Source organism: Bidens hawaiensis, unplaced genomic scaffold (assembly GCF_021521415.1).
Source record: "Bidens hawaiensis isolate Kalapana, Puna unplaced genomic scaffold, B.hawaiensis_p1.1 tig00028503_1, whole genome shotgun sequence".
Classification (NCBI taxonomy): Eukaryota; Viridiplantae; Streptophyta; class Magnoliopsida; order Asterales; family Asteraceae; genus Bidens; species Bidens hawaiensis.
The window spans coordinates 210,767-231,764 of NW_027505120.1; positions in this window are offsets into that span (position 1 = coordinate 210,767).

Sequence of the window (20,998 nt, forward strand, 5' to 3'; positions counted from 1 at the left end):
AGAATTCATCCATAATTCCATTTCTGAACTCTGTGCCATTGTCACTTCTAATGACCTTCACCTTCTTTTCAAGTTGATTTTCCAATTTTAGCACATACATTCTGATTAACTCTGCAGTTTCATCTTTGCTGCCCATAAAGTATACCCAGGTAAACCTTGAATAGTCATCAGTAATTACCAAGTAGTATCTTTTCTTCCCAATACTTGGAACACTTACAGGACCAAAAAGATCCATGTGTAGCAGTTCCAAGACCTCATCAATAGTATTTATCATTTTGCTTTTATGTGAGGATTTGTGCTGTTTCCCTTTCAGGCAGGATGTGCATTTTTCTTCCAATTTGAACTCTCTTGTGGGAAGGCCAACAACATGTTCACCTTTTACAAGTTTGTTCATGTTCTTTAAATTCACATGACACATCTTCCTATGCCATAGCTTAGTTTCAATTTCAGTTGCTTTTGACACAAAGCATGAACCACCTCTTGAAGTTGCAGTATTCATTCTCAGTTCATAGAGGTTGCCATTTCTTGGAGCCATCATCATAATCATGTCAGTTGGGATAACAAATTCAGGCTTCAAGATCAGGCAGTGTTCATCATTGAAAGCCACTTTGTATCCTTTATCACAGACTTGAGAAATGCTGAGCAAGTTGTATTGTAGTCCTTCAACATGCAGCACATTCTCAAAGGATACTTTGCCATTTATGAGTGTTCCTCTTCCAACAATCTTTCCTCCATATTCATCACTCCCAAAGGCAATTGGCCCTTCATATTTCTTTTCATAGTTTATTAACACTCCCTTATCACAGGTCATGTGCTTGGAACATCCACTGTCCATATACCATGAGTCATTTTTGTTCAGAGACTGTTCCTGCACATACACAAAAAAGAATTAGTTTGAATCTGATTTACAAACTGCATCAGTTTATAATTCAGTGTCAGTGGAAGATTCATGAGGAGTTGGAGTTGGAACTGGAGCTGGGTCTTCATACACAATTTCACAATCTTCTTCTGTGTCAGAATCTGCCCTATCCTTCACAACTTGTTTTTTGAATAGATTTTCAGTTTGCTCAATCACATAGTTCTTCTTTTCAATCACCTCCTTCTTAGTCTTCCATTGGAACCCTCTTGGTTCAAAGCCCTGCTTCATCAGAAATTTCTCATCTCCATTAAGAACACCAGGTCTAATCTTCTCCTTTCCTTTGTCACTCGACCTTTTGTTCTTTGTAGGTTTGCTAAACACACTTGGTTCATCTTTGATCTTTAAGACTTGTTTCAGTCTCTTTTCAAGCACTAACTTTTTCTTTTCATCATCTGAACTGCCTTTTTCTTCATTTAAATATCTTTGATACATTTTCTTGTATCCTTTCATATCAAACCCACTAACCACATCAAGAACTTCAAGTTCTTCCTCTTCAAACCAACAAGAGTCAGTGTGATGACCATATACATCACACTTCTTGCACCAGATCTTTGCATAGCTTCCCATATCTTCAAGCAATTGCTAGTCTTTAATTTTGTCACTAGGTTTGGGAAAATCAAAGCCTAGGGAGGTTTTAGGACATAGTGAATTGCTGAAGTCTATCTAGATTGGTTTGTTTAGATCAGGCTCCAAATGATATTTTTCTTTGACAAATACAACAGGCTTGAACTTTGAATGGGTTCTCAAACTGCTTCCTTTTTCATTTCCAACAGATCTTCTCATTTAAACATATTCCACATCTCCAATGTTAAAAAGTTCATGGTTTGAGAAGACTGGATAGTGTTGGTACATGTGTGTCAGTAGTTCATAGTCTAGCATTTGTAATCGAGTCTGTAATGCAATTATGTTTTGATTATGTTTATTTGTGTAATACGCGAAGTTGTCAACAAGTTCGCTATGGCGAACTTGTTGAATCAGCGAAGTTATCGACAACTTCGCCTGTGGCGAAGTTGTCATATATATAAACTGTTCAGCGGAACAGTTTATGTAGTTGGTCGTTTAGGGTTTTGTTTCAGTTATTCAGTAACCGAGTTACGTGTCATAGTCTGTAACAGTGACCTCGGGTCACGTGTTTGTTATCAATATAACGTGGTGGGTTTATTGCTTGTGTGTTCGATCTCTACATACTCTACACTCGTATCTACCTACGCAGGGATTCCGCACCTGCGTTGTTAGCGACATCCCGTGTACGATCCGTCCAGGAACCTACAATTGGTATCAGAGCCATCGGCTCGATTGTGAGGTTCGGGATTTCACGCGGGTGTAGAAATCGTCTCGTTTGACCTATTCGCGGGATGTGTTTTTGTTGGGATTGTGTTTTGCTCGTGCTTGACAGTCATTTTCAAGCCATTGCATTTGATCGGAAACTGCTGGATTGACGAAAACAGATCTGAACAGTTTCCTTGTTCATCGGGCGAAGTTACCGTTCTTCGGGCGAAGTTACCATTCTTCAGGCGGAGTTGCCGTCACTGGAATTAGGGTTTCGGCGAAGATATAAGGATTAGCGAAGTTAATCACAACTTCGCTTACCTCATAAGTTCGCCTTAGCGAAGTTATCCGCAACTTCGCTTTCCACCCAAGTTCGCTTACCTCATAAGTTCGCCTTAGCGAAGTTATCCGCAACTTCGCTTTCCACCCAAGTTCGCTTACCTCCTAAGTTCGCTCATTCTAAGCGAAGTTATTTTTAACTTCGCCAAGTCTAGCGAATTTAAGAACTCAGCGAAGTTCTCTTTTCAGCGAAGTTAACTTTCAAGCGAAGTTATTCTTAACTTCGCCTACTGAGCTGTTTTAATATTTTTTTTGTATTTTCAGGTTTTTCAGGTTTTCGCAAGGATGTCGTCAATTAACATCTCCGATTTGGTCAAGATGGAAGTAGAAGCGGGGTCTGCCACTAAGGCTCCGAGGCTGATGAAAGGAACTGACTTCGTGGCATGGAAGGACAGATTCATCCAATACATCAAATACCAGGATGCCAAAATGTGGGTGTGCATCCAGGATGGATATATCCCTCCAACTGCGCAATACGAAGGTCGTGATGTGGTTAAGAAGTACAGCAAAATGGAGGACGAAGAAAAGAAAATGTACGAGGCCGAAAGCAAGGCCCATGCTGCGATAACAATGGCACTTCCTCAAGAGGTTTCTCCATACGTTCCGAAAGTACACTTCTGCGAGAGAGCTTTGGGATGCTCTTGAAAATAGATTCGAGGGGAATGTGGGTATCCGTGCATCAAAGATCAAACTCTTAAAGACCCAGTTCTCCGTCTTCAAATTTTTGAAGAACGAATCACTGGATGATATTATCACCAGATACTATCATCTAATGACAGAGCTTAGCAATTATTCGATTGCTTACCGAGAAGAAGAGATAGTTGAAAAACTTCTCGATGCTCTCCCACCGAAGTGGGAAATGTACACCGTTCTTATGAGGGAAGACAGAGACTTTCCTAATTGTGATCTTGAAACGGCAGTAAACAAGCTCAGAACTTATGAGCTTAATATGGTTCGAAAAGAAACACCAACAGATCAGATACAAGACCCTGGTATGTATGGTGCAAAGGTTAACTCAGGCTCGAGTTCGAGGCCTGAATCTGCTGCTTATTACTCAAAAGGGGAGTCAGGTTCTGACTCTTCTCAAGAAGGAAACGTTTCTGTAAACTCAAACGGCGATGTCTGTTTCGTTGCTGGAGGATCAAGTACTTCAAAGCCTCAAGCATCCTCAAGTGGTTTTTCTGCAAATGCCACAAGCAATAATTATTCCAAGATGCCTATGAGTGTAAAATCTGCTGAAGAGCAGTTTGCAGTCTATGCATCATTTATTGCTTCCTATGAAAACTACATCCAGGGGAAGATTGTGGACCCTGCTGCTCTAGATGAGGATTACGACCAGATCGATGCTGATGATCTGGAGGAGATGGATTTGCAATGGCAAATGGCAATGATTGTGAGGCGTGTAAAAAGGTTTATGAACAAAACTGGGAGAAAGTTTGTTGGTGGTAGGCCCGGGTTCGACAAATCCAAGGTAAGGTGCTATAATTGTCAACAGTACGGGCACTTTGCCAAGGAATGCAGAAATGAGAGGGTTGAACGAGGACAAGGTCGGCCTACACAACACTCTGGAGTTAACAGAGAGATTAACGCCATGTTAACCAGAGAAGCAGGCGAGTACAACTGGAACTCGCATTCAAGTGGTTCTGGTGAGCAAGCGAACATGGCTGAGGCTGAAGTTAAAGAATGTGAGAAGGTTGTTGGAAATGAGAAAGCTACTGATGAAGAAACTGCTTTCATGGCAGATGACAAGGATAATCGCTCCGAGGTAAGTACTAAGAATATTTGTACTAGTTGTGAGAATTTGTCTGAGCAACTTAAAACGATAACTGATCAGTATGTCCGTTTAGATGCTGACTTTAAAACTATTAAAGAAGATCACCATTTTACGAAAGCAAGAGAAACAAGCTATAAAATTAAAATAAAAGCATGTGAAAAAGACATTCAAAGCTTAAAAATTAAACTTGCTGAGAAAATTGAAATAATTGATCTTAGTTATGAAGTTTTAGAGGAAAAAACAAAATTGATTGCGGATCGAGATAAACAGATTGCTGACCACCAGGTGAAGGTGGTGGAACTGAACCGCAAACTTGAGCAGTTCCGGAATTCCTCGGCCATCCTTGATCACCTTGTGAGTGATCCAGGTACCTCTGCAAAGAGGGGAGGAATCGGATATAATGAAGTTCCACCACCCTTTAACCACAACTATACTTATAATCCGAGTGTTCAGAAATCTGTTGATTTCGAAGTTCCTCAGACAACTCCAATCAAAATTACTAGTGTAAAACCAAGTGTTAGCTGTGGCGAAACAAGTTCGCCTGTTTCCAATTTGAATATTTCTGTTTCGAGTCCAGTCTTATCGGATTCGGATAAGTTGTCTGAATCTGGTCAGACAAAAGAGAAGGTAGGGTTACCCACCGATGGAGATAAAAATAAAGTTTCTAAAAAGAGTTCTCCACTCAATCCGTACGTCCCACCTTATGTGAGACGAACGGCTGGTAACACTGCCTCTACATCCAAACCAACATTTGACAAGAAAATGGAGCGTCGGTGTTGCTTTAGATGTAACAAATTAGGGCATTTAGTTGCAGATTGCCCTCTGGAGCCGAGATTCAGAGGTGTGAAGTCAAACAAAACTGAGTATAAGCGTCATTTCGATACTGCTAAAAATGAAAACTTTACAAAATGCCAAAATGTGACGAATTCAAGTTTTCATAAAAACAGACCTCAGTTTTACAACCAAACCTCAAGATATAACACTTTCAATTCTCAAAGGTCTGGAAGGCATTACACTCAATCTGCAGGGAGATTCCCTAATAGGACTCACAGAAATTATCCTGATGCTAACTTGAGAAAGCCAGGGTACGGGACGTATCGATCCAAGACCAATTGGTCTTGGGTCCCAAGATTCTAACTCTTTGTTTTATTGTGCAGGAACAGTTGAACAGGGCTGCCAACAATCTTTGGATTGTAGATAGCGGCTGTTCCCGGCACATGACGGGCAACAAACACTTGTTGCAGGATTTAAAACCTGTTCAGGGAGCAAGAGTTAGTTTTGCTGGTGAGAGCGGTGGTAGAATTACCGGTAGAGGAACTGTGTCGAATGGGAGAATGACACTTGAGAATGTAAACTTTGTGGAGGAGTTAAAGCATAATCTGCTGAGTGTGTCGCAGATTTGTGATAAAGATTACACTGTCCATTTCACGAAGAATGAAGCGATAGTATTGAAGCCTGGTTTTCAGATACCAGACGAATGGATAGTAATGAAAGCTCCACGTGAAACGAATACATATGTGATGGACATGAGGTCTACTGAAATGGCCACCGGAGAATCTTGTTTAATGACAAAAGCAAGCGAATCAGAATCAGAATTGTGGCACAGGAGAATGGTACATATTCATCTTCGGAAGATGAACTTCATTGTCAAGAATGGGCTTGTGATGGGCGTTCCCTTAAAAAGTTTTAACTTTGAAGACAAATGTATAGCATGCAAGAAGGGAAAGCAACACAAGAAATCCCATCTCACTAAGAAGATTAACTCAATTGCCGGTACTCTAGAACTACTTCATATGGATCTCTTCGGTCCCGTGAATGTACAAAGTCTAGGAGGTACCTCTTACTGCTTGGTGATAACTGTTGACTACTCGCGATACTCGTGGGTATATTTTCTGAAATCAAAAGACGAGACAACTCAAATGGTGAAGAATCTAATTACAAAAGTTGAGAACGTCATGAGTAAATCAGTTAAATTCATCAGAAGTGACAATGGGACAGAGTTCAAGAACTTTGAAATGGAAATTTTCTGTCTTCAGAAGGGAATTGAACATCAATACAGCGCTCCGTATACTCCGCAACAGAATGGAGTGGCTGAAAGGAAGAACCGAACGTTAATTGAAGGAGCCAGAACTATGCTGGCAGACTCGAAGCTTCCTGTGATGTTCTGGGCTGAAGCAGTTGCTACAGCCTGCTATGTTCTGAATAGGGTGTTAACAGTTAAGAAACTTGGAAAAACTTGTTACGAGCTTATGCACGGAAGGAAGCCCAACTTGTGCGGTCTTGAACCATTTGGGTCTCCTTGTTCGATTTTGAAGACTAATTCGAAATTTGGTGAAGTAGCCGATGAGGGAATCCTAGTCGGTTATGTTGTTGGGACTCCCAACAGACGGGTCTTCAATACGTCGACTTGCAAGGTGGAGGTGGTTTGTAACACCGACATTACTAGTTACCAACCGCCAAAACCAAGCAATGGACCTGCTGAGCTTTTCGACTATGTTAAACTTTTTAAGTCGTTTAACGTACCTGATTTGGAAATTTCTGAAGAAGACGAAAGAGCTGTGACGAAGATGATACTTGATGAGGAAGAGAATCTATTGCAACATCAGATGTTTGAGAAATCTCAACCTTCCACATCAAACCCTATCGATACCCCTGCGGCCTCAACTGAAGATGAATTTATTAATCCTTTTCACTCTCAGCCAGAAACAACCATAGATGAGATATCTTCAAACTTGGAAGACAATTTACATGTCGGTGCTGTTTCGACCACGAGAATTCACAAAGATCACCCATTGGAGAACGTTATAGGTGATGTGTCCTCCAGTGTACAAACCAGAAGTAGCTTGAATGAGCACACCTGTGTTTATACAAGCATAAAAGAAACGGGTATAATGAATGAATGTTTGTACTCCTGCTTTATAAGCCAAATTGAACCAAAGAATTATCAAATGGCTTTAAAGGACAGCTCGTGGGTCGAGGCCATGCAAGAAGAGTTGGCTCAGTTCGAGAAAATGGAAGTTTGGACCTTGGTTGAAAAACCAAGGAATGTGTATGCTATAGGCACAAAATGGGTGTTCAAGTGTAAGAGAGATGATAAGGGAATTATCGTAAGAAATAAGGCGAGGCTGGTTGTTAAAGGTTTTAATCAGCAAGAGGGTATTGATTACAATGAGGTGTTCGCTCCTGTCGCCCGGTTAGAAGCGATTCGATTGTTTTTGGCGTTTGCTGCATTTAAAAAGATGAAGGTGTTTCAGTTGGATGTGAAGAGCGCTTTTTTAAACGGGAAAGTTGATGAGGTTGTGTATGTTGAGCAACCTCCGGGTTTTCCTGACCCAGACTTTCCTGATCACGTATACAGGTTGAGCAAGGCGTTATATGGGTTACATCAGGCACCTCGTGCCTGGTATTCAACGTTATCGGACTACTTGCTGGAAAATGGTTTTGAAAGGGGATTGATTGACAGTACGTTGTTTGTGAAGAGAGAAGGATGTGACTTCCTACTGGTTCAAGTCTACGTAGATGATATCATTTTTGCTGCATCAAGAGTATCCATGTGTCAGGATTTTGAAGCTGTCATGAAGAAACGATTCGAGATGAGTGCTATGGGTGAACTAACTTTCTTTCTAGGATTGCAGGTTGATCAGAAGAAGGACGGGATGTTCATTCATCAAACGAAGTACGTTCATGATGTGCTGAAAAGATTCAAGATGGAGGACAGCTCTCCATATGATACTCCAATCTGCGTCAATCATAAATTGGGTGCTGAATCAGATGGTGACGCAGATGTGGACCCAACTCTGTATCGGGCGATAATAGGTTCATTAATGTATTTAACTGCTTCTAGGCCTGATATAATGTTTGCTGTTTGTCTTTGTGCACGTTTTCAGGCAAATCCGAAAGAATCTCATTTGAAAGGTGCAAAGAGGATACTACGGTATCTCAAGGGCAAGCCGAAGCTGGGGTTGTGGTACCCAAAGGGAGGAGACGTTGAACTGGTGGCTTATACAGATTCTGATTATGGGGGATGCAATCAGAGTCGGAAGTCAACAACAGGAGGCTGTCAGTTTCTTGGAGGAAGATTAGTTTCCTGGCAGTGCAAGAAACAGACATCAGTTGCAATTTCAACATGCGAAGCTGAATACATGGCAGCATCAAACTGCTGCTCTCAGGTTTTGTGGATTCAGCAACAATTGCGCGACTATGGTCTGAATTTCTTACTCACTCCTATTTTAATTGATAACACTGCCGCCATCTCAGTAATTAACAATCCCGTGAAGCACAGTAAAACTAAGCATATTAACATTCGTCATCACTTCATACGGGATTGTGCTGAGAAGAAACTGATCAAGATCGAAAAAGTTGATACACTTGAAAATTTTGCTGACTTGTTTACAAAAGCGTTTGATAAATCCAGATTTCAAAACCTAATTGAGCTGAACGGGATGATCAATCCCGAGTAACCATGCCTTTGTGTTTATTTAAAAAAAAAAAAAAAAAAAAAAAAAATTAATTAAAAATTTTGTGTCATTATTGCTTAAAATTAGTTGGTTACCTCAGTTTGATGGACATATCCTCGGATATGTTTTGGTCCTCGTTTCAACTTAGAGAATGAGGATAGCCATTAACCGGAAGACTGAAAGTGACCGGGGCAGTTATGACATGTGTTCTTTCAGTTGCTGAAAATTAGTCGGTCATTCTTAGTAAGAAGGACACATACTTGTATGTGGTCGGTCCAGTTGATCCATTGGATCTTCAGGATTGCCGTTTACCTGACGACTTTGACATGATCGGGGCGATTGAAATCAAAATTTTATTGGGAAATGAAATTACTTTTCAAGTCTAATACTTCCTAAGAAGTTCTTTGCTGTGTTTAACAGAAAATTGATCCAACCTTGGAAAATGATATATATACTGATTGTGTGTGCTTAACTAGTGAAGTTATTAGGCTTAAAAGACTTTAGAACAGTCATTGTATGTCATGGTAATTTTTATGGTGCGTAAAAGTGTATGTGATACTAACTTAAACTACTCGAATTTATGTGGAAACTCCTTAAGAGTTTTGAATGTCTTCACACATATCTTTCCGAATGATAGGCAGAAAAGCGACTACCCAGTCATACACGAGCCCGTGAGTGTTCTGATTCCCGCGAAGAAAGCATTTCAAGACACTGCAGTGATCCAGATTCGGGACTTGCAGTGGTTTAGTACTCCGAAGTCAATAAGAATGTTTGGTTTAAAAAAAAAAAAAAAAAAAAATGCATGTATATTTTTAGTACTTATGAGACATAGTAATAATCAAGACTTCTCAATTCTGGAGTAAGAAGAGAACGGGAAGCAGACAACGAGTATCTACAAGTTAATCAGACACTATGGGTCGAAGTCAATTCGGGGTGACTTGGGTATAGCCAAATACGCTTTGAGAATAGATGGAAGACATCATTATCTCTGAGTTGTTGCCCACTTAAAATTTTGAGCTTAACTGAACATTAATACGTATCACAGAAACGATGAAAACCATTTAAGTTATTTACATGCTTGCAACCTGTTTCTCTATGTCATAATACAGCTAAACACGGATCCAAGTGACAGTCACATAGTTAGTATGATTCCTGTTGGGATCTTTTCTAAAACATAGTGGTCCCTGACTAGACTGAAATTTGATCCCTTATTTCGTTAAAATTTTTATAAGTTTTTCTATTTTTGTAGTTGTGTTATTGTAAAACTGGTTACTTGGACATGATCATATTTGGTTAACTCTTTTTGGAAACTTCTAATGTTAAGTGCAAGATTTTTCAAACTTAAAGGGCTGATTTTGAAATTACGGGCGAAGTTGTTGAATTCGGCGAAGTTGTGCTTAACTTCGCTGAGGCGAAGTTAAGCGTAACTTCGCCTGAACAAACTCTGCCCTATATATAGACTTTGAAACAGTAACAGGTTATTATTCTCAACTTATTCCGGCGAATTTACGATTATTTCCGGCGAACTTGATTATATTTTCGATTTCGATCTTTGTTTCCAGTTTCTTGTGCTCATTGACGGTATGTGTTGTCAATATCATTCACATACTTACTCGTTCGGTATAGTTTTACCCGGTTCGAGACCTCGGGTCGTCGAACCTTCAAAACCAAGTTTTTCACCTTTGTGTTACGTGTTCATGGACGAGCTTTACGTCTTAACACCATTACTATATGTTGTTCTTCACTCCTGGATCGTCAAATCGTTTCGAAAACATCGGATCTATGGCCTTTGAATCTGAACAGTCGCCGTTTCAGATTCAGGCGAAGTTAAGGTTTAGGCGAAGTTATCCACAACTTCGCCAGGATATTAATTTCGCCTGTGGCGAAGTTATCCGTAACTTCGCCTTGAACTCAAGTTCGCCTGTGGCGATGTTGTGATACGGCGAAGTTATCATCAACTTCGCCTATACCATTTTACTTAACAGTTTTTAGACGAAATTACAGTTGAAGCGAAGTTGTTCCTAACTTCGCCTCACCTATAAGTTCGCCTGTACAGGTTTAATCACAACTTCGCACGTGGTACAAAGCGAACTTGTGAGTTGCTTAACTGTTCTCTAACTTGTTTTGTTTTGTGCAGATATGGCTGCTGTTGGAGGTGCTGGTGGTGACGACGGTGATGATCAAAGACAATTCTTTCCAGCACATAACCAGTACATCACTTTAGATCCAGACGCACGAGGCGTAGAAGACTACAGGGAGATTATCACGTTTCTCCTGCGATCAAGAGTCTTTCACGCGCTCACAAATACACTGCCTATTTCTCTGCCTAACATTGAAGACTTCTGGCAGACAGTGTACTATGATTGCAGGCCTGAGCCTCCGGTGATGCGAGCAACCGTAAATGGTCATAACATACAGTTTTCCTCGGAAGACATACGGTTGGCTCTGCAGTTCGGTGAAGAAACAAGAGATGACCCAACGGAGTTCGTAGCTCCTTTCCGGGATGGAGCTTATTTGAGGATGGGTTATTCGGGTCCGCTGGGGGACTCGCAGAGGAGGAAAGGGTTTCTGCTGGATCAGTGGCGCTTCCTGATGCATGTGTTGATTGTATGCATGTCCGGCAGGAAGGCAGGAACAGATGGGATGGGCGCGACGATGCAGTCAGCCATGATAGCGCTGACTTACAACCGCCGTTATTCTTTCAGTCAACTAATATTCTACGAGATCGATCGTCAAAGAAAGGCTGTGGCGCGCGAGCGATTCACTATGTATCCTCGTTTCTTACAGATGATTTTAAATCATGTCGCTCCGTCGCTACCGCAGAGACGCCCAATAAGATACGTCGAATGCGTAACGAAACGTATCTTTGCTCAGTGCCGAACTTCGAGCACTCGTAGCAAGCCTGAGCTGCGTCCCAGGCATACCCCACTGTTCGGGTATCTTATCAACCCGGGGTATGTTCCTGCAGGAGGGGACGAGTTCAGAGACCCACAGCCACATCAGGCGGCAGCACCACATGCTGTATCAGCTGCGCCTGTTGTATCTACTGTTGCCTCTGCTGCTGTGCCAGCTGCGGTATCTCCTTCTGTGTCTACTGCTGAAGACGTTGATCTTGCTGCTGCCTTTGGCGTACAGGGTGTGTTTGATATGGATGTCTCGGGTCCTCAGTTTGTGGATGTTACTAGAGCAGTTACTTCGGTAGCTGACTCCGATCTAGACGAAACGTTTGCTGAAGCGAGACGACTTATGGTGTCTCGGGAGAGAATTACGGGAAAGAGGCCGAGAACGGTAGACGAGGATGAGGACGAAGTTGATGAAGAGGAGGCAGTGCAGATTGTGCTCAGACGTTCACGAAGAGAACGGACAGGTATGGGTTCCGGAGCTGGAGAATCTTCGAGGCTGGTACGTTTTGCTCCACCTGCCTTGTCTGGTATGTCTCTTCTTCCTACTACAGCACAGGTTACTGCTGTCGAGACATCGGCCCCAGCAATTGTGTCCCTACCACCCCAACCGCTTAATCCACCGGTGGTAGTTGCACGATTTGTGGAGTCGACCATCACTACTACTGCAGGGTTACCAAGTGTACCACCTGCGGTCACTTCTGCTGCTGATGTCCCGCCAACTTCAACGCCTACTTCAGATTCCGAGAGGATTACATCACTAGAGCGGATTGTTGCTGATCAGACAAAGACCATTCAGAGCCTAGTGGAATCCAATCGACTACAAGCAGCCCTCCTGGTGGAACACGGAAAAGTAATAGATGCCTTCAAGGCATTCTTGGCATCTCAGGGGGAGAAGACGTGTAGGGGTGATGAGTTGAGGACAAAACGTAGAGAAGATCATGACGATGATCCCAATGCACCGGAAGGTGCAGGTGGTGAGCTGCCAAGAACCTCTCAGGCTCTTGGGGCTTTCACAGCTGAGGGGGAGTCTACAAATGCAGCTGGTGATGACGTTGTAGCGGTTGATGATGATGCTGATGTTGAAGATGTGATCGACGCATTGAAAGAGTTGGATGAGGAAGATGATGAGTTTATGATGGAAGATGATGTGCTGCCAGTTGATGAGATTGAGAGGATTGGAGAGCAGATTACGGTTGAAAACGTGTTAGAAGAAGGTGAGATTGTTGATGACTCCGTGGAACACGAGATTCCGGAGGTTGAGAGACCAGGTTTGGGTGATGAGAACGTGGAGGAAGATGCTGAGTGGGAGGAACAACCAAAATGGAAGGAGGGTTGTGCCCACTGGTTCGTAAAGACGAAGAAGCCGGCGGTCCCTAAGATGTTCAGAAAAAGTTACAATATTAAGGGATACGCGGAAGCCAAGAAAGGTATTATCTGCTGGTTATACGACGAGCAGCTGCGGCTCTTCGTGATCAAGAGATATGATGGCATTCAGTACTTCCAGAGAAAGTTGAGATCTCTAAACACACTGCCAGAATGTGAAGTAAAAGATTTAGCCAGATTGGGATTGGTAAACAGAAGTGAAGACAACATGGCTAGAATCATTGCGAAGATCGTGTGGAAAGAGTGCGTTAAAGAGAAAAAGTTTGAGCTACTGAAACCACAAAAGGGAAAACTTGTTGAAGACAAGGATAGAGGTCTGAGAGTTGATGGAAAACCTTGGATGGTCATGAAATACAAACCGATCCGGTTCCTTAAAGAAGTACCGATGAAGTTCATGCCCAAGGACGTGCTCAAAGATCTAAAATGGTGGTACGTGGATTGTGAGACAGCTGAGGCGGTAATGGAAGATGAGGATGAACAAGAAGTACTTCGGGTTTACGACCCGATGCATCTTGTTAATCTATCGAAGGCTGATCTGAAAGTGCTCAACGAGAAGAAGATCTTCTACATTCCTGCTTGGAAGGATCAAGCTAGGAAATATCAACGGGTGGTGTCGGTATGTGTTAGAGAAGGAGCGCACGCGTAGAGATGCAAGATTACAAGACTCAAGATTTGAAGATAAAGATATGAAGCTACTGCCAAGGGGGAGTCTGTTGGTACATGTGTGTCAGTAGTTCATAGTCTAGCATTTGTAATCGAGTCTGTAATGCAATTATGTTTTGATTATGTTTATTTGTGTAATACGCGAAGTTGTCAACAAGTTCGCTATGGCGAACTTGTTGAATCAACGAAGTTATCGACAACTTCGCCTGTGGCGAAGTTGTTGTATATATAAACTGTTCAGCGGAACAGTTTATGTAGTTGGTCGTTTAGGGTTTTGTTTCAGTTATTCAGTAACCGAGTTACGTGTCATAGTCTGTAACAGTGACCTCGGGTCACGTGTTTGTTATCAATATAACGTGGTGGGTTTATTGCTTGTGTGTTCGATCTCTACATACTCTACACTCGTATCTACCTACGCAGGGATTCCGCACCTGCGTTGTTAGCGACATCCCGTGTACGATCCGTCCAGGAACCTACAGATAGATTGGAGGATGTGATTGATCATAGGAAGATTTCACATTTTCTTCTGTTATTTTCTTGATTTCAGTCTGTGGTCTTGCACAGATGTCAAACACCACATGTTCTCTTCTAATTTTCTCATAGTGCTTTTTCATCTTTGGAGTCGTTTTTGGCAGGAGAGGAACCTTTTCATTTTTCTTTTTGCTTGGTCCTTTTTTCTTCATGCGCTTAGATGACTTTGAGTTTCCATAGCTGCAGTTACTATCTTCACTTGAGTACTCACTCCATTTCTTTTTCTCACAATCCTTCTTTTCATTATTCTCAGTCTCTGGTTCCTCAATCTGCTTTACTGCAAACTCTCCATTCTGGTCTACATACACATCAGCATATTGCTTTACAAACTCTTCTTTGTCATCAAAAACATTCTTGAACTGCTTAAGATATTCACTTCTACTCTCCTTGTCTACTTTCAGCGGGTAGCTGTCACAAAAAGGCGGTGGAACATTTTTGTACTTCTCTTCTTCAGTCATTTTATCAACATATCCCACAATATTGCCAGTAGAAACAAGGTTCTTCAAGAAATCCATTTGAATTAGCAGTTCAGCATTCTTCATCTTTTCTTCTGCACACATCTTTTTCAACCCTTCTATTTCAATGGTCATTCTTGATTGGGTCTGGTATGCCATCATGCAATCATCCTCAAGTCCTTTGATTTGACTTTCATAGGTTGCCTCACTAGTTTCATACACATTCAAAAAGGCTTCCTTCCTCCCACACTCAGTTTTCCATTTTCCAATCTCCTGATTAAGTTGATCAATAGTAATAAGAAGATCAGAAATTGAGATATCAGATTGTACCTGAGTATTTGAAGATTCAGCCTGGTCATGCACCTTTGCCATAAATGCAACATTTGCCCTCTCAATTTCAGCAGCATGGTTGCTCCAATCAAATTCCCCATCCTGTGACCCCCTGGAAACAACCACATTTCCTTGGTCTCTCTGCTGGTTCACATTGTTCTGATTTGATTTGTTCTAGTTTGTGTGAGCCTGCAATTGGTTGTTTCTTTGAGGTTGAAATGTTTGCTGTTGGGGTCTATTCAGATTTTGGTAGGGGTTCTGGTTGGTAATCTGATTTCTTTGCTGCTGGAAATTTTGATTTTGGTTCTAGTAGAATTGATTTTGATTCAACTAATTTCCAGCTTGCCTTGGCATGTTACATTCTCTTGCAAAGTGTCCAGGATGTTGACAATTATAACATATGGCCTTTGATTTGTCAAATCCAATTCTTTTAGTTGGACCATTGAAGCTTGTTCTACCTGTCCTGTTGTACAATCTCTTGCTCCTCACTGCTAGCATAGCTGCTTGCCATTTAATCTCCATATCTTCTAAATCATCAGCATCTATTTGTTCTAGGTCTTCTTGCACAATGCTTGTATTTATCAGATTCTTCGCCACAAAGGCATGGTATGACTCAGTGAACGTGGAGAACAAAGCCTGGTAGTCTGTTCCTTGAGTTGGGTTGTGATGCATGAAAGTAGTATGCCCATTTGCTGGAGATGGTGTGTCATCTTCAATCAGCTGAACATTAAATCTTGATTGACTACTGCAAGATGAGTTGGTTTCTGATGGTTCCTCAACAATAGGCTGTTGATTCTTGATTGAGAGGTTTCCCATGGGTGCCACAAGGGCATTGTTCATTTGAAAGCTTGGCTTGTCCTCTCGAATCATATGGTTTTCAATCATTTCATGTTCTGCAGCCTTGAGGAAGGCTATCACATCATCTAACTTGAAGTTAGGAAAGCTGGTCTTCTCTTTGATGAACTTGCTGGCAGTGTACCACTCACCAGACAGAGATGATAGAAGTTTCTTGTTCATGTCAAAATCAGATATCTGAAGGTCTGTTGTTCTAATTTCATTCACAATCATCATGAACCTTTACATAACTGACTTTAGTCTTTCTCCTTACTTGAACTTGAATCTATCAAGCTGCTGTTTCAATCTGTCTTTCTTGATGTCTCTTAATTATGTATTCCCCTCAAACGTTTCAATAACTGCATCATACATGCCCTTTTCAGTCTTGTGATGATTTACGCTTGTCAGAATTTCCCAAGAAAGCCCTAATTTCAGCATAGACAGAGCTTTATCATCCCTCTTCTTCATCTTCAGTTAAACTGTTGCGTTGTTGTTTGGAGCTGTTGAAGGAACGTAGTTTCCTTCAATGATTGACATCCACAGTTCGGGGTCATTTTAGTTCACAGCCGCTTCAAACAGCACTTTCCATTTTATGAAGTTTTCTTGTCCGAGTAGCCTTGGAATCTTGTTTGTCGAAACTTCTTGGTCTTCCATATCAGTTGATCTCGAGTTTGCAGTAGTGAGGATGGAGTAAAGCTTCAAGCTTCTTCACAAACTTCTGTCCCGTGGCCTTCAGCGAGCTTACTCAAGCTCTGATACCACTTGTCAGGACCGTGAATCGGGTGAAACCTCAAAAGGTTGACAAGAACACACCGACTCTGCTAACCTAAAGGCCTATTGAATATCCCGGCAGAATCAGGATATCCAACAAGTGGGAACGAAGGAGTGAAAGTATAACAGACACGAAACGTAAATGAATTATCAGTAAGAACAATTTCAAGACAAAGATTCACTTCATTTAATATATCATTCAATACAATAGTGAAAGGAATGTCTAGGGTTTCGTGTATGACGGTGGCGGCGATTGTACGAGAAAACAAAGAGAATATTCTTTGGAATGTTTTTCGTATTCAGTGAGTGCCAGCCTGTATTCTGTCTGGAAATCCGTGTCCTAAAAGGTATCCTAGGACCCCTATTTATAGACCCTGACATTCCTTCTAGAAGTTCCTAATCATTACATAATGAAACTCAAAATAATACAAGTGTTGAGTCCTCGAGCAAGGTAACTATCTAGCTCGAGCATACTCACTATGCTAGGTATGCTCGATGAGTGTATTCGAGCATATTTTACTTAGAATATATTCTCTTTCGGAGAATATATTCTCTTCCAGTAAGCTTCGTTCTTTTTGACTTGTCCATGCTTTGCTCGAACTAGTCCATCGAGTAAGCTCATTCATCTTGATGTCTTTAGTTATACTTATTCAGCAATCTTTAGCATGCTCGGATGTAAATCTTGCTCGGGAACTGAACTGTGGTCGAAGTCCTTGCTTTGATCACGTGACATCTTCTTATTGCATCCATCCTTTTCCCCATGTGCTCGATCATCCTATGCTCGTAACACTTGGTTAAAAACTTGTATGATCAAGCTGGTTGCTCGATTGGCAATCCATGCTCGATAGAAGAATACTCTTGCTCGTTGAAGTGTAGCTTGCTCGAAGCCTTAACACTTGTGGAATTAACCATTTAAGGTTCTGAAGACCTTGCTCGAGGTAGTAAAACCATGCTCGATCGCCTAAGCTTGCTCGAAGTCCATACTTAGCCATTTTCTACGGAGGTTGTGAAGATTCCAATCTTCCTTATCAAAAATCCGACCCTACAATGGCGATGATTGTAAGAAAGGTGAAAAGGTTCATGCAAAGAACAGGAAGAACAAGCATATTGGCTTTGATAAGTTGAAACTCAAATGCTACAACTGTCAAGAGTTCGGTCATTTGTCTAAGGAAAGTTACAAACCAAAGAAGGAATATACTGGACCACAGACTCAAGATAGAAGCTCCAACAAGACTTATACTTCTTTTAAATCCAAAGAAAAGTCCAGAGGAGCTGAGGCAGCTAAACAAGAAGGTCCATAGGCTTTGCTTGCCAATGAGGAAATTGACTGGTCTTGAAAGGGGGGGTTTAGTAACTGATGTAGACACTGATTAGGATATGATATTGTTACAGCTTATGTCTTAAGGTACGTAATACCATGAGAATGAACATCACAAGTAACTTTAAGTACATATTTCATTGATAATCACAAAAGATTATAAGATATGACAGTTTAGGAACTTTCTCTCTCTAGCCTCTCTCTCTAACACATGACATGAATGACTAAAGTCTCACTAATCACGCATAAGTCTCCTATTTATAGGATTTACTTGTAAGCTTACTTGGGGCATATATCTTATACGGTGCATATGTTATGTGCTACATAATATATGCGGACCCTAAGTAAACTTATGCGCTACTTACAAACACATACACATATATGGCATTTTAAGCCCTATACAATCAAAACTAAGACCCTAGCAATAGACATTATGCTCTTACAAACTCCCCCTTGGATGTTGCTAGGTCTTGATCTTCAGTCTTGACTCTTTCATCCCAAAAACTTTTTCCCTGTACTCCCTCCTCATGTTTCCCATGAACGTTTTGTCGAGGGCTTCTGATTTGTGGGAATTAATACCCCAACACCTTTGTATTGGTATTTCTTCAACAAAGCTATTATGATATTTTCCTTTATCTCTTGTTCACACTCTTTCGCTTAAGCTCTCCCTCTTCACCCATTTTAAACCACTTGCTCTTCCAAACTTAACAAGAATGAATCTTATATTTATGACATATTCTTACCACTTTCTGGTGTTGCATAGCAGACGCATGATATTTTTCTCGAGAAACTTGTATATTGCACTTGTATAACGTCTCTATGTCTTTCTCTGAGTAATTTACCAACCACATTGGGTCCATAACATCAATCACATCCCACACTCCATTTCTATTCAGTACAATTTGAGCCTCTCCCCGATTATCATCATAGTACCACCATATGAAGTATACGTGAAAGTCTTGTTCCATCGGGTACATAGGAATAATTTTCAAAGTTTGTGGCTGCTTGTACCTCCATGTCTTGAAAAAAATCATCAGTTTCAGGATCCTTCTTCACACGAGACACATGAAGAAATGGTGTCTGTGGAGTCTAACTCTTGAATCTACACTTTGCCTGTCTTTTTATGAAATCCCAGATTTCCTTTACCGGCCCTCGCTTTGGACAATTCAATATTTATTTCTCCACAAAACCAACAACGTCCATCCTCGATAATGATTTCAACTCGCAAAGACTTTCGAAATACTGCACTCTATAAGTTTCCTGACCGCAATTTTTCTTATCTTTGGAAGATAAGCAATGCTAACCACCTTTCCGAGCTTAACTTCTTTCTCCTTCTTATAATACTTGACATGATTCAAGTTATACGTTTAGGCTCGATCTTTCGTCTTTCAAACCATTCTTCCTGTTCTTGACTATTCACCTCTGTTTCCTCATTAGTCTTGCCTTTGTCAGATGGTATATGATTACCTTGACTATCCAAATCCTGACTCAACATCTCAATCTCTTCATCAAATTCCTCATCAAATTCAAGAAATACTTGATCTTCATTGAAGTAGGTCACCGGCTCTTTGTCTAATTCCTCTTCTTGAATAGGTTCGTTCACCAGAACAACATTTATATCATCAATCGATCCTAAAACTCTTTCAAAATCAAACATAAATTCGTCTTCTGTCACTTTCAGCATTCGAGCTAGATCAGCTCTCGTTACCTTAATTTCACTTTCTAATTCCTCTCCAGTAGACGAGAATCTAACATGAGGCTTATAAGCAATAGGATCAACATCCAAAACTTCAAGCTCATATGAACATTTTGATTTCTTTTGATTTGAATTTGAGAAAACACAATAAGGTTCATTGTTCTTGAAAATCCCAGAGAGATAGTTTACCTGCACATTGCAACGCCCATAAATTTCGTTAATCGGCTCGATTGTTTATAAATGTTTGTGTAGAATCCGGGACTTGTCTTGAATCTTCGGGGAAACTCTTCTAATGTTAAGTTGGATGACAAGCCAAAGACTCAGGCTAGGGGCTTCAGTATCTCTGCGAAGGAGGTAGCGGACGCGATTTCAGGTAATCCCTTGCGTTCGTATTAATCGTTCAAATGTTGTACCGAATATTTCTTTTCTTACCGAATGCTTTCGTGTGTAATCGTTTGGCTAGGAAGTGGTTCGATATCAGTAGTAGGGGTACTACTTATACCTGTTCTGTGTATGATGTGATGCTTTGATTTGTCGCAGCCCGCGCCTGTTCCTGAATAGTGAGATCTGGGGACGAATCCCATTCTTAGGGGGGTAGACTTGTAACGTCCGTAAATTCTGATAAAAAAATTTATCCTTGTAGTGATTGCGTACACCATCGGGCTTGACCCGGCTTTTTCCCGAGAGCTCCTGGCTACCCTCATAAACGTTCTCACTTAACTTTTCACCCAAGTTGCTACATACTTCAATTTGGAGGGACTTGGATGTAACTATTTTATATCATAAAACAAAAGAAAACTCTAACCCTAAACCAATTTGCAGCCGTCGGACCTGGACCCCCCTGCTCGTTTTTCTTCTGCCCAGCCAAGTTTCAGCCGTGAAAACTTCAATTCAAGGTCGGTTTTATGATTTCCCATGTCTTTTACACCTTAATTGATCATATTAACGCGCTTATTAGTCGTTAAGATTGAGTTTTGATGATAACAGCTTGCTGACAGATTCGTATACGTTTATTGTAGGGTCGGTAACGCAATGTTAATCCACTGTTTTTGATCGATTCTTGATTCCATGATGTTCTAATTTGAGTCTAGTTTCCAGAAAGGTATAATACGTAATTTTTGGACGAGATTTGATTGGTTTTTATGAATTTATAAAATCGAGTGTCAAAGCTGATGCGGGTTGACGGATTCTGGTCTGTCTTCCCGACATCATAACCTTTTTTCAACAAGTCTAAATTGGTTGGTTCCACTTCTGGAAGTTAATATTTTTAGTTAGGAACCAAACCCAATTGGAATCGTTTAATTTAGCTGGGTAATGAATTTTATAAAAATAAAACCATTTTGTTGCGCAGCTGAA